Source organism: Castor canadensis, chromosome 10 (genome assembly GCF_047511655.1).
Source record: "Castor canadensis chromosome 10, mCasCan1.hap1v2, whole genome shotgun sequence".
Lineage (NCBI taxonomy): Eukaryota > Metazoa > Chordata > Mammalia > Rodentia > Castoridae > Castor > Castor canadensis.
Window position 1 is genome coordinate 129,961,090 of NC_133395.1, and position 14,455 is coordinate 129,975,544.

Here is a 14,455-nt window from a genome sequence, read left to right on the forward strand (position 1 = left end):
ATTACTTCCTCCTAGTTGTTAAAATAAACCTAATTTTAATTCAACCAGAGCCTACAAAAGAAACCTTTCACAAGTCAACAACAGATCCCTAGGTGTTCCAAAATGCCATGATGTTTCCTGAAATTTATTATGAAGCAAATTACTAAAACTAGAGTCATCCTGCAAAATACAGCATTTTCAGCTTAACAGTTCCATTCGTATCTTTACAGCTCTGAAATACGAAAATACTGTGTATTGACTTTATGGATATACTACGTGTCTTTTCCTTCATATCTCCCATTTGATATTAATTTATTGATTATTTATTTAATTTCCTTTGTTTGCAGTACTTCGGTTTAAACTCAGGGCCTTTATGGATGCCCCCAAGTCCTTTTGGCTTTTAGCATTTTTTCAGATATGACCTTGAGTTTCTGGATGGGTCTCAGACTGTGATCCTCCACCTTCACATTTGATCTTGAGACAAGAAAACAATCTCAAGTTAGATGATAGCATCTCAAAATCCCCAAATTGTTGCCACTAAAATTTTAATATAATTAACACTGGAAAGTAAGTTCTAAAGAGCAGGAACTTTTATTTGTTTAGTGGTTAATCCCAGTACCTAGAAGAGACCCTTGCAGGAGCAGCTATTCTATTTTTGCATTTTAAGAATGAACAATGACACAGCAATCACTCAGCTTAAACCCTTGTAACTTCTTTCGGCCCACAACCTTCCACCAAATCCTGGTGATTTTTCCTTGGAAATGCCCCTTGTATCTGCCCTTTATCTACTACAGTGTGGGCACCTATCTTCACTCATACTCCTATCATCTCATACTGATTTTAAATGTCTTCTTCTCTATCTTTGGGATTCCAGACTCTCCCTTCAGATGCACATTGTACAATGTGTTGCTTTCACTGAGCCTTCAAAGCTCCCTATGGACTTGTTTGCAGGCCTTTGCTCAGCTGGCTCCTCTTTCCTTTTGTGCTCAACCTGGCCTGCTGTTAAGATCTAGTTTTGACTCCTTCAGGAAGTCCTGGGCTCACTTCACATACCTCAGGATCCTTTACTAAACTGAGCATTGCATTAGGGAGAAATGAAAAGGAAACTCAGCCATCCTCCCCAAACCTTCCTTGCTCACCTCACAGAAGCAGAACTCAAGGCTTCAAGATGACCAGACACTCACAGTGCCACTGTGTGGAGGAACTAGAGCCTAAATTCCAACCCCTCTGGCTTAGGGATCACCCAATATGCCACACAACCTCTATGCACCTGGCTGTCAGTCTATATCACAACATTCTAAGTGGGTAGTAAGTCCCTGAAAACAGGTCATGCCTTTTAAAAAATGTTAATTATATGAATTCCTCATATGAGATGTGAAGAATACCAACAAAAGCTCCACTTCTAGATCGGTTATTAACAGAAATAAATAACACTTAGCAAGCCCAAAACTACAAGAGGTCAAGTTCATTGGATCAGGTCAAGGTCAGGTAAATTATGTAAATTATGTAAAATAATTAGTGCAGGGGTGGGGGACCCTCTCCAGGCCTATTTTAATTACAAAGTAGGTAAAGTTAAAAGTCAAGAGTTTCATGAAAGTAGGAGGAAATAAAAACAGAATTCACACGTGATAAAACCAACTTAACTGCATTATCTATGTTAACCAAAAAACCAAGGGAGAGGTAACCTGTAAGAATTTTTTGTACAGTTTTTAATTGCCACAGGGAAGATGGTTGTCTCAACAAGCATATGCCAATTGATTTCTCTTGCTTTCTCAGTCTTCTTGGGGGAGGGAGAGGAAGAGTGCAGTGGGAAGGAGTTAGTTGAGTTTGATGATAATTGACTGACTTAAAGTTTTAAAAGTCAATTATAAGTCACCACCAGAAAAACTATTTGCTTGTAACATGAATATGCTTCTCTAATGGGGTGACAGCCCGAGAATACTGCTTCTCAAGACCTCATATCTCACTATTATCAGCAGGTTAACAGATGTAGGATTTGAAGAAAGCCATTTGGATGGAGCTGAAAGTTCATGAAGAGAAACAGGGAGAGTACAAAGTCAAGTCTGTAGACATTAGACTAACCAGGAGGAAAGGACTAAGGTCATCAGACAGGCTGAGTGAGAAGGTGCAAACGAAGAAGGTGGGCAAGAGGGATAAAAATCCCTGCTCCAGACAGCTTTATGAAGAGTAAGAAGTTGAGGTCATATATTGAGAGGAGCCACAAGGCCGTTACTTAATGAAATTACAGAGCCTCATTTAACAGAGGTCAAAATTGAGGCTGCCCTCTTTCTAAGAGCCTCAGGCAAATTCAGATCTTCCAGTTCCCATAAAAGAACAATAATAAAAGAGTAAGTGAAAAGAAGTATCAAATAACAAAAAATAAGAAATGTCAAAAACTAAACCATTTCTTTAAAGAGAATAAATTACATTATACTTGCATGTTGATTCTGACTTTTAAAAAAGAAAAACACACATGAAAAATCCTAACCATGTACATACCTGAATGATATTGACAGCCATCTGCCTCAGAGCCCAGCGTCTGCCCAGCACTGTTTTACACAGGGGACTGTACTTGTTTATTCTTTACACTTCCCTCCATTTTCAAAATTGTCCAAATTGACTTACAAAAGTCAAGAAACATTATTTGGCAAAAAGTTAAACATACTCCAACTACAAAGCTAACCCCCGAAAAACTGAAATGAATATGTTACAAGTTTTAGTTTACATTTAAAGTTATATATTTTAAGTTAAGGAATATTTAGATGAAGTAGTCCTTAAAAATCACATGCAAGGCAGTTTGGCAAGGGAAAGTTACATGTTTTCTTCAAAAGCTGCTTTAATTGTAAGCCTTAGTAAAACTATTTTCTGAGAATTCTATGTTACAATTATGATTGACAATAAGCAGGCTATTATCTTCTAGAAGATTAAAATCACCCTCCCTCTGTATTGTCACCTGATGTCACACTCACCTCTTCTGCTCTAGCCCTGTCTCCCAGAAGGAAACATACACTGTCAGGGTACTCACAAGCAGGGGCTATCTGGTTATTTTTACATCTCCTGTAGACTGCTCTATCAATCCCACACCCAGCAAAAAAAAAAACAAAAACACAAGCCCTTTTCTGTGCTATCACATGGCCAGTGACCAGAAGCCCACAGCAACTTAAAGTCCCGTCTCTGGTGGGGCTTTACCAGCAATGGGCTTGTCACACATTGTATGGCATAAAAAACTGCTCAGGCCTAAATTCAAGACAATTATCTCTGCTCAAAGGCACCACAGGAAAGAGACCATTTTCAGGCAGTTCACTGCCTGGTTCATAGTAGCAAAGAAGTTACCTCACACAGTAACCACAGTACTGTTTCCACTGTAGAAAGGCACGAAGGGCTACCGCCAGGATGTGAAATCATCAGAGTGAGGGATTCTCCAGGACTGACAAGAGTGGACAAGACATGCAAGAATGGGTCTCAGACCAAGGTCTATTATTCACTCATGAAGCCACTTTGTATACTCAGGTACTGGTGCTGTAAATGACAAGGTCCATGAGTATTTCACTTCAGGGAAATGGCTGTCTAACAACACCACAGAGGAACACAATGACAACTTAAAAACAATATGGATGACCCTAAGAAGCAGGATGACCCAAATTCTCTGGCTTTCCTTTAAAGGGAAGATAAACTAAGAACAATGTGTTTCCTTGCCTGGACTGATGTGGCAGCTCAAGTTAATAAATCGCCCAACAAAGACAAGACTGAGCTCTCTAAGTTACAATCCTTTGGCCATCGGAAACCCTCCTGTTAGATCAGGTCGGCAATAATCTCTCACTGACAGACAAGCTCATAGCTGGAAGCACCAAGGAAATGGCTCCCACCCCTAGAAGATGATCAGGGTAGATGTTGCTGACTAAAAGTCAGCATAGGAAAAATAATATAAGTTGCTAGTTCTATAACATAAAAGCTGGGTTTCTTTTTAATTGGTAGTAAATCACAGCAACTAGATACCTGTAGTTTCCTGGGTAACTAGGCCTGCAGTTTTGCTACACAAGACAAGAAGCCGAGAAAAGCAAAGGAAAAAGAGGTAGTTATTTTAAAGATCTGAAGGAAAGTATTGCTTCATCTTTACTAATAAAGTCATTTCAACCCCATCTCAAGCAACAAGCCAACACACCTGTCATTCTAGCTACATGGGAATCTATAGGAAGGAAGATCATGATCCAGGCCCAACCCAAGCAAAAATGTAAGATCCTCCTGAAAAACAAGTAGGGCAAAATAGGGATGGGAGCATGGCTTAAGTGGTAGTACACTTGCGTAGCAAGCATAAGACCCTGTACCTCAACCCCAGCACCACCAAAAACACAAAGTAAAAATAAAATAAAAACCTGTAATCCCAGCTTCTTGGGAGGCAGAGGCAGTAGGATTCAGAGTTCGAGGCCAGCCCATGCAAGCTTAGCAAGGCCCTATCTTAAAAAACAAAAATATAAAAACAAAAAGGCTGGGGACATGACTCAAATAGCAGAGGGCCCTGAGTTCAATCCCCAGTACCCCCCCAAAGCCACTATTATAACCATCTTAAAACTATATAATTTGGTAGATACCTGGCTAAATTTCTCAGAGTATAATGAGACCGTTATTATCAACAAAGACATCTTAGTAATTATTTTAACATTAATTTTCATAGGTCATTTGACCATAAAAAGGGTAAGACAGAAAAACAGCCAAATCAATCAAAATTAAGATAATCAAGGTAGGGTAATTTGCTTTAATATCAGGCTCTGTAGGACACAGACTAAAGTCCCCAACAACACCAGCACATACACTAAATTCAGCAGTGAGAAAGCTCCTTGGTCTGTGTAATGTTTTTATCCTCAAATTCCTCAGGTGCCATTTAACCTCTTGCATTTCTGAGTTGCAGTAAGAAGCATATACTTAAAGCAATTAGTTACTATTTTAAGTCATGTGCCAAAACAACATACAAATTTATAGTCTTATGCCAATTTAAAAAGCATTCTTAAATTGCATCTAGTATTCATATATTTACAAACAAAATTAACATGAAGCAAATGTAAGCTTCGTAGATGTTCCTCTTGCTCAGAAAGCACAACCTTCCATCCAATGCCTAATTCACCATCCAAGTCTCAGATCAAGTACTATTTCTGGGAACAGCACCTCCAGGCTGACACTCCTCTCTATCATAGTAGGTAGGAGCTAGCCACTTGCTCCCCACCAGGCACTTTATAGACATTACATCATTAATCCTAACAGATTCCTCCCTCCTGTTTCATAATGAAGAAAGTGGGGCTCAAGGATATAAGGAATTGGCCCAGATCACAGCTAGGAAGTAACAGTTAGAGACTGGAAATAAGTACGTCTGATTCTCAGGCACTAAGCAATAAACTTGGTATCAGTATTTATAACCTTGTGGAGTGAACTCTTTGACAGGACTTCTCAGCTTTCTTCCTTGGTCAAGAACAATGTCCAGAAAACCATATAACCCTGTACAATACAGGGGCTAGTTGTTAATCTACAGTCTGGAGCACAAAGAGCCTAACTATAAACACACCTAGTAAAACTGCTTAGTCAACATGTGCTAGTTCTAATACTCTTGTGGCCTGTGCATTTGTTTTAAGTTACTGCATCGTGGAGCATACAACTTGTTTACATCTTCCCTTATGTCTATTCCCTGAAAGAAAAGAATGTAGCTATACAAACTTTCTTGTATCACTGCACCATCACAAATTCAAATAATCAGTTTAACCCGAGGCTGCTTTTTGCCTTTTCTGCTCTAATGATCCTGATAAGGTTTGTTGGTCTGGAAGGATGGCATTGACATTAACTCTGTCCTCCTTAGGTCATCTGTCAAAGAGGTGATCATTTCTGTTTAGAACTATATAGTAAGGCCAGTGTGGTGGCTCAAGTCTATAATCCTAGCTACTTAGGAGGCTGTATCAAGGCCAACTTGGACAAAAAATGTTTATGAGCCCCCCATCTCAACAAGTGGCCAGAAGCAATGGCGCACGCCTATCATCTTAACTGTTCAGAGAAACACAAATAGAAGGACCATGGTCCAGGCCAGGCATGGCTTAAATGGTAGAGCACCTTAGCAATACTGCCAAAAAGGAAAGGAAGGAGAGAGGGAGGAGGAAGGGAGGGAGGAAGGGAGGAAGACATACCAGATGTCATCAAAATTAACTAATGGTAGCATAACTAATCTCAGCATCTTTAGACAGTTAAAAGTGAGACATCCAAGTTCAAGGTGGAACATTTTTTAAATTCCCAGTTATATAGTAAGTAAAAAAGTAGAAAGGTTAAGAAGCTGAAGACATGTAGAAAAAAGCTCTTGAAACAGCTGCAGTCTAAAAGTGGATTTAAAAAAAAAAGTATGTATGAAAACTTCATAAATTTGTCAGTAAAATTTTGATTCAACAAGTCCATCCTAAGAAGATAAACACACCTCAAGACCCAATTAAAATTTCTGCTGCTATACTTACTTAATTAAAACTATTATGCTTTAATTTTCCAGTATATACTTCTAACATTAAAAGTTCTAATTCTTTAGAATTGGTTAAGTTTCAAATTAGGAAAATTAGAACTGTGCATAAATCAGAAAGAACAAGTACAGTGAGTACATAGGAAGATAAACAGCTGGACACTTCGGCTCCTAAAAGGAAAAATAAGCCCAGCCCCACCACTCACAAGTGTCTTTTGGTGATGTGAAATACCATGTCAAGGTAAAAGGAGAGAAACCAAGCTCGTCTGGAAGCCTCTCTGTGTCCCAGTGAGAATGTCTGCTTACTGTTGAATGATCTGCATGCTGATGGGACTGACATCTGCTTCTTCACATTTTAATCCACGGATAGTAAATATAATTTAGAAAAAATGATTAGGTATCTATAGCTGTATGCAAGTTTAATTCATAGTGAAAGGCTTCATGAAGATTTTGATTTAGGAAATTAAGATCTTAGATTCTGGTTCCCATTTCTAAATGGTCAATGAAAGATCATTAAAAAGCTATGCATAAATCATCTTATGCAGTTCTTAGCTAATTTCTCCACAAAGTAAAACAATCAGAACTGTTTCACTATGGACCGGTTGCACAGCCCAGTCTGTTTGCTGCTGGAGTCATTTCTTAGCTATCTGGGACATAGTCTGAAGTTCCCACAGGGGCAAAATGAAAGAAGAATTCTTAGAAAGTGCTACAGGAATTAAAGGAGACAACGAGCTTCATTAAGTACTTTACCCATGCAAGAGAAGGAAGTTAACAGGCCACAAAGGATGAAGAGTCCTGGGACTCCCTTTCCTTGCCCCTACTCTACCACAAGTGAAGCTTCTGGCCACCTGTTCCTTCCTCCTCGGGGACACTGCTGGTGATCTTTCTAGACCACACTGCCTGTGCCCAGGCAAGAACAAGAGTGTGCACTCTTTTCTGTGACACTTATCTTCACCCCGTTGATAACACTATCATTAAGTCTTCCACCAGTGCAACTGGGTTGCATGAGCATGTCACAGACTCCAATACCAGACTCTGCTGGTTCCTTCCTGAGTAAGATCACGTCTTTAGTAAGGTCCAGCCAACATATGGCCCCACTTTTCCAACCATTCCCCTCATACCCCAGGCCTCCAGATAAATGAGAGGACTGGTCATGCCTCTGACATGAAACTTTTGTTTTCCTATCTTGGCTTTTTTTTTTTTTTTTACCCTTTACTTTCTCAGGAAATTCTCTCCCTCCCTCCATATTTTATTTTATAAATGCTACCCACCCTGTCCTACCCCCTCCCCCCAAAAAACCTTTTCTTGCAGTACTGGGGTTGAAACTCAGGACCTTGTGCTTGCTAGGCAGGCACTCTACCACTTGAGTCACACCTCCAGCCCTTTTTGCTTTAGTTATTTTTCAGATAGGGGCTCACATTTTTGCCAGGGTCGGCTTCAGGCTTTGATCTTCCTGTCCTGATGACAGGTGTCTGTCAACACACCTGGCCCCACACATTCTTTATGTAGTAACTACCACTGCACCTCAGTCACTAGGCCTGTACCTTCTGCTTCCTTCTTGGTCACCCTTCTCTGCCCTTCCCCATCCCCCAGCACCTTGTGGGACAGAGGGAGGTGTGGTACTGGAGGAACTGGGGTACCATGACTCTCCCTTTGCTGTTTTAAGCTTTTGAGTGTTAGCTCCCTTAGAGAATGAGGTAATCTCTCACCTCTGTTGCCAGAACCAATTCTGCACAGGGTGGAAACAGGCTCAAGCTGGGCTATGGGGAGCAATGCTGGTGCAGCCCACTCCCCATACAGCTAGGACCTGGTAGATCCAAGAGGGCAGAGAAAGACAGCAGACATTTAGGGACCGAAAACTGGGGTCCACCCATGCTGACCTGGGCTCTCAGACATGCTACGGTTGTGAAAGCACTATTCACAGTCTTTGACTTCATGATTCCTATGTGAACTCTTAATTATTTAAAGACCACTACTTTCTACTTCTTTGTAAAAGTTCCCAAGACTGGCAATACTACACATTTGCACAGTGACCGCAAGCCTACAGATGAGCCAAGGTCTCTCCAGTTCACCTGGGCCTCCTTCTCCCATTTTCATATACGCTGCTCTCCTCTTTCTCCTCATCCGTTGGCCAACTTGGTGGCTCAGTTTGCTTCTCCTAGCGTGTGGGGCAAGCTAAGTCAGCTCTAGCTAGAGCAGCTGCACCACATTCTGTGAGGAGAGAAAAGGAAACAACTGAACTGATCCGGTAGCACTAGCCACTGCTGGCCTCAGCTCACACGAAAGGACTCCACTTCAATCCTGTACGCCCCTGAAGCAGGGGTGGTCAATTTAGTCTGTACAGAGCTAGAAAGTAAATACTTCAGCTTTGTAGGCCACATAATCTCTTGTGTGGCTACTCAATTTGGCACGGGATGACAAAGGCGGCTAGAGACAGTATTAGTGACTGAGCACAGCCGTGGCAGTGAGCAGAGCCTATCTTGAGTAATACTGCAGGAAGCACTAAGGCAGACTTGAGTTGCATTTCAATTATCTGAGAGATCAGCTGATTCTGAGCCACAACTACACATGCATAACTACACAACTCAAACTTTCAAAGAGAAAGAACATTAAAAAATAATGTAATTTTTTTTGGTAGCAGAATAACCATAAGCTATCAATCCTTTGTGGCAACTAAAAGGCCATTTATTATTTGTAAACCATATAGGGAATGCTGCCCCCTATCATGTATTTTTAGAGAACATTTTAGTTTTATAAAAACTACCATGAGAATAATCTAAACATTTTTAGTGGTTACTGATATCTAGTGATTAACAGGAATGTTACCGGGAAAAGGATTCTGTGGCCATAACTGGAATTTGGTTTTCTTCCCTTTGATGTTCATGCTCACATATCTGTGGGGGTATATGTATAAACTCACAAACTGTCTGAAGATAGACAATATATGTATCAATGGGAATAATTAAAAAGATTCAGAATACAGGTTTGCACACTAAGGAAGAGCCAAGAGTAAAATAATCTGCTTTGCCTCGAGGAAGGAGAAGCCAGAGAGTGAGGCCCAGGCTGGCTCAGTCCAAGTCCTACCCAGGTTTTCCACCATTCAGCTCTCTGTTCTCTGGGAGTGACCTCTGCTGTCCTTGGAAGCACTCTCCTTTCGAGAAGCAGTTCACATGTAAATGGTCACCCAAACCAGGTACAAATGCTACAAAACATTTAACTTGAATTCTGTGCTTTTCAAATGTACTGAAAGCACTATGATTGTTTCATTCTTAGAAAAATAATTGCTATGGGGAATTCAGTAGGAGAAGATAAGTTTGAGACCAACCTGGGAGGACGAAAACAAAGCTTACCATCTCCTGGTAAGGGGAGAGAATTCAGTGATAATACTGAAGAAGGAGAAGCGTAAATTCTAATGAGTCATTAACTTCATAACACCAGACTGTCAAACAGTCTTACAGGCTGAAGGCCCAACCTCAGAATCAGATGGCACCTGGTTCTAACAAACAAATTTCCATTAGGAAGTTACACTACTCCATGAGCTTCCTCACCCTGTTCTCTCATGATTAGAACACTGCCCTCCATCTTCTATGTCCAAACTCTGCTCATCCTTCAAGTCCCGATTCAAATTTCTTGCCTTCCACAAAGCTTCCCTTTTATGAGCCACTTACTCCACATTTCTTGTAAGATACTTAGCACTGTCTACTGTGTGTCTGGAGTTACTGAAAGCCACCTTAATTTCCTTGTAGTATACAAGGCTCCTCAAATACAGAATACTCCACTAATTCCTTTGTATTGTTTTTTCATTGCTACTGGGTGCCTTGCACAGAATAGCCTTTGAGTAGGTATTCAGTCAGAATATCTGTTGAATAAATCAATTAATAGATGAACTCATCAGCTTATTACATGTACTTGAGTGTGGTTGGAAAAATGGTAGAAGCTAAGAATTGGAAGTCAAATAAGGCAGAGGCCTCTTTCTATAGGAGGCTCTATGTTTACAATGACTTATATTTAAATCATTTCCTGGCTTTATTTGTTCACCCTCCTTATTTCTCTTCTGAGCTTCTCATTACAAATGCAAAAAACCAAACCAAAACAAAACTCTGATAGTGGGCTGGGGATGTAGCTTGGTAGTAGAGTGCTTCCCTAGCATGCACAAAGTCCTGAGTCTGCTTCCCAGAACTGGGGAAAAAAAAAAAAAAAATCACTGAAAAAATCTTGCCAGCGTGTAATTTTATGCTCCACTCCCCCATTAGAGCTATCATATTTCCAGAACCGAGCTCAGCACTCCAACATAGTAGGTGCTCAACAAAAACCTGTTCAATAAATCTTGGAATAGTTTTATGGAATGTATTTAAATACTAAAAATTAAAAGGCCTAACAATTCTTTAAATTGTCCAAAATTGGCCAGGTGTGGTGGCTTGCAACTTTAATCCCACCTACTCAGGAGGCAGAGATCAGGAGGATCATGGATTGACGCCAACCCAGGCAAAAAGTTAGTGGGAACCCATTTCAGTCATTAATCAGGCACTGTAGTGTGCACCTGTGATCCCAGCTACTCAAGAGGCCATAGGTAGGAAGACCTGGATCTGACACACTATATGATAAATAACTAAAGTCAAAAAGGGTTTGGGCATGGCACAAATTTATACAACAGGCACAAATGGTAAACCACCTGCCTAGTAAGCATGAGGCCATGAATTCAAACCCCAGGATTGTCAAAACAATGTATATCCAAAACTGGAAACTCAGAAAATCAAATACAGAGAAGTGTGAGTACTGGAAAATCTTAGTGAGTTCATCTGGTGGTATTCTAGTTTGGAGATACTTCCTCTACATTTTAACTTTAAGTCTTTGCTATACCAATTGAAATAAAAAGAACTGAACTATTAAAAGGAAATTCACCTTTCAGGTTTCATCAGAATTTATGTGTTGCCATGTCAGTGCACAGCCCTGTACTTGGGGCCCTGGTTCTTCTTTTCTCTCACATTGATTATGTTATTGTATCTATGGAAGTGGTTAACAAAGCAGTAATTTCTGAAAAGTTAGTTATTATTGAGCTACGTTAATGACTGAACTAAGTAAGGGCTGTTGATTATCTGAAGCAAAACTGGCTTGTAATTGGTGACAATAACTAGACCCTGAAGGCTGTTCTTGGGTTGCAGTCTGATATCTACCTACTATTCATCAGACTTTGTCAGTGTTTATAGAAAGGTAGGTTTTTATTAGCCTCAAAAGCAAAACAGAACAAACAAAAAACTAATTTTCTTTTCTCTTCTCTGTGTTGTTAGGGAAAGAACCCAGGACCTCACACTTATTAGGCAAGTATTCTACCACTGAGCTACAACTTCAGTACGACCTCCCCAACCCCTAATTTTGTATGTATTTTTATTATCCAAAAAAATTTATACAACTGTCCAAATAAAAATGTTTTCCAAAAAATAGTGGGTAAATTTAAATCTGAAGCATGGCAGTATTGCCCAGAAAAAAATTGTTATAAAGGAAAATGACCCAAGCCTTGTATGCACATATGAATAATAAAATAATTTAAAAAAAAAAGAAACCAAATGCTACAGACAGTAGAGACATGGACAAAAAAAAAAAAAAAAGGAAAATCACAACCTTGAAAATAGAGAGGACAGTCTCACGACACCCATGCACTTGTTACCCAGACAGCAATTATCAACAGCCGTCACTTTCTCACACCCACTCTGCACTGGTAGGAGGCAAATTTTAGACTTCATATAATTTCAGTTATTACAATTTCCATAGGTATTAAGCAGGGACTTTAAGTTAGACAGGTTTGGAGTCAAATCTAGGCCATGCCGTCCATACACTGTAAACATGCTGCCCTGGGCTGTCCACTTGGGTTCTTTGAGCCTGTCTTCTCCCTAAAAATAAGGCTAGTAATTTCTACTTTTAGGGACTGCAATACAAGGAGAATGAGAGAAGGAGTGTCAAAAGAACAAGCAAGAGAGTTAATATACGGCAGCTGTGGTTATTATTATTGTACAGCATGTCAGGACAGAACGCCTCCTGGTTCATCTCCAGGAAGGTCCATAAAGGATGAACAGATAACAAATACTTATGAGAAACCAACCTACTGCCCTGCAAATTGTAATTTAAGGTCAAGCACTGGCATCTGACTCCCATGAGGAACAGGAAAGAGCAGTCAGTGGTGGCTGCATGGAGGGGCTGTCATGGAGGCAAGTGGTACTTTCTAAACAGTGCAAGGTCACTATGGTGACCTTTGCAGTAGAGAAGAGGCTCTCCCACTAAGCCAGTGAAGGAGCCCATGCCCACAATAGGCCTCCTCTTCACTGCTGGCTCCCAATGGGAGACAGGCCTGAGATGGGCAAGGGAAAGTCTGCCTTTTACATCAAGTACAAAGTATACATTTTAAGTGCTGAAACTAGGCTTTTCTTGTAACTACAATTGTTGAGAAAACTTGTTTTATTAAAAGTGAAAGAAAAAATGTACAGAGTATATATAATAGGAGACATATATAAATTTTCCATCAGAGGCAGGGGCAGGGCATATAGAATGAGCTCAAAGGGGAAACCAGAAGAAAAAATGAGTTGTTGTTTCCCTCCCTCCCCATCATACTCTGCCCTTCTGATAGGAATAGAGTGGAGAATGCTTTACAAAATTATTAGGAAGTTAAAAATTTTTTTAAATAAAAAAATTAGTAAGAGATAGATATTAATAAACACTCAGTAAACTGTATAATGCATGGTCAAGTATTAAAATATGGGACTTGTTACTGCTAAATAGAATATAACTACTGAAGATTTGTTAGAAAAACTGTTCTCTGACTCATGCCTGCAATCCCAGCTACTTGGGAGGCAGAGATAAGAGAGTTGCAGCTAGAGGCCAGACCAGGGAAAAGTTAATGAGAACCCCATCTCAACCAACAAGCCAGTTATAGTGTCAAATGTCTGTAATACTAGGTAGCAGGAAGCATAGGTAGGAGGATAGCAAAAAGGGCTAGCAGTGAGGCTCAAGTGGTAGAGCTGCCAGCAAGCACAAGGCCCTTAGTTCAAACCTTAGTACCCCACCCCCAAAAAAAGAGAAATTGAAGTTGTTCTTTTTTTATTCCTTTTACTTTTACTTCCTATTGACCAATAGCAGGATGTTTCCATGAAGGATTCTATTCATTCTTCCCAAAACAATGGAACAAGAAGGGGGCAGGGAAAGTTGCTGAGGAATCAGGGATAAAGGATAAAAGGGGAGTTTGGATTCACCATACAGCAACAGGGAGAGATAAACCAGTAAGAGGAGATACACAAAACTGAAAAAAGCCTAGTAAAAGACCCTTTTAATGGCCACTGTGCAGTCAGATGAAGCAAATTCATGGCTCTTGAAAACTCTGATCTCAGTCCCTTAGTTACCATGAAATACTGTGTACATTCCGAACATTCCTCTGTGGGTTTTGGAAGCTCATTCCATTTAAGATCCATATTTCTTTGGAGGAAAAAAGTTATTCATTACTTTCAACTATGGAAGCACTATATTGACCTTTATAATAAATAAAAACTGTGAGTGCTGTGATTGCATTTTGAATTATAAGTAAGCACAAATTCATTCTTCAAAAACACTAAATGGCAAGCGAGAGTTACTTCCACTTAAATTATGGCGTGTCCAAACAAATGAGACCCTTCTGTGACAATCATGGCATCCCTGTGCCATCCACTTAAACAAATACAGGTGATAGTGCTCATTCAGAGCTTGCCATCTTCATAGCTGATGGCACGAATTCTAGACAACCCAGTATGCTGCTTCAGCATTGACCACAACCCAAGTCAGCCACAGAACTCAGTGTGCATAGTTACAGAGTTCAGATTCATTTTTAGTAGAGGCAGCAGTGTGTTATTTCAAGTTTTCTGCTGCTATCGTAACACAGCTGATGGGACTATTTCTTGTCAGAGTGATAATGATGAAAAGTTAAGTCTCAATTTCAATTCTAACCTACTAAAACTGCTTGAGTAACTGATTAGA

The 14,455-nt window shown here is 40.0% G+C and overlaps 1 protein-coding gene across 1 annotated transcript in view; it reads right to left on the minus strand.

Annotated features, from left to right (window-relative positions):
* Shq1 (SHQ1, H/ACA ribonucleoprotein assembly factor) overlaps nt 1-14,455 on the minus strand; it is a 94,826-nt gene that overhangs the window by 45,275 nt on the left and 35,096 nt on the right. The window lies entirely within an intron of this gene.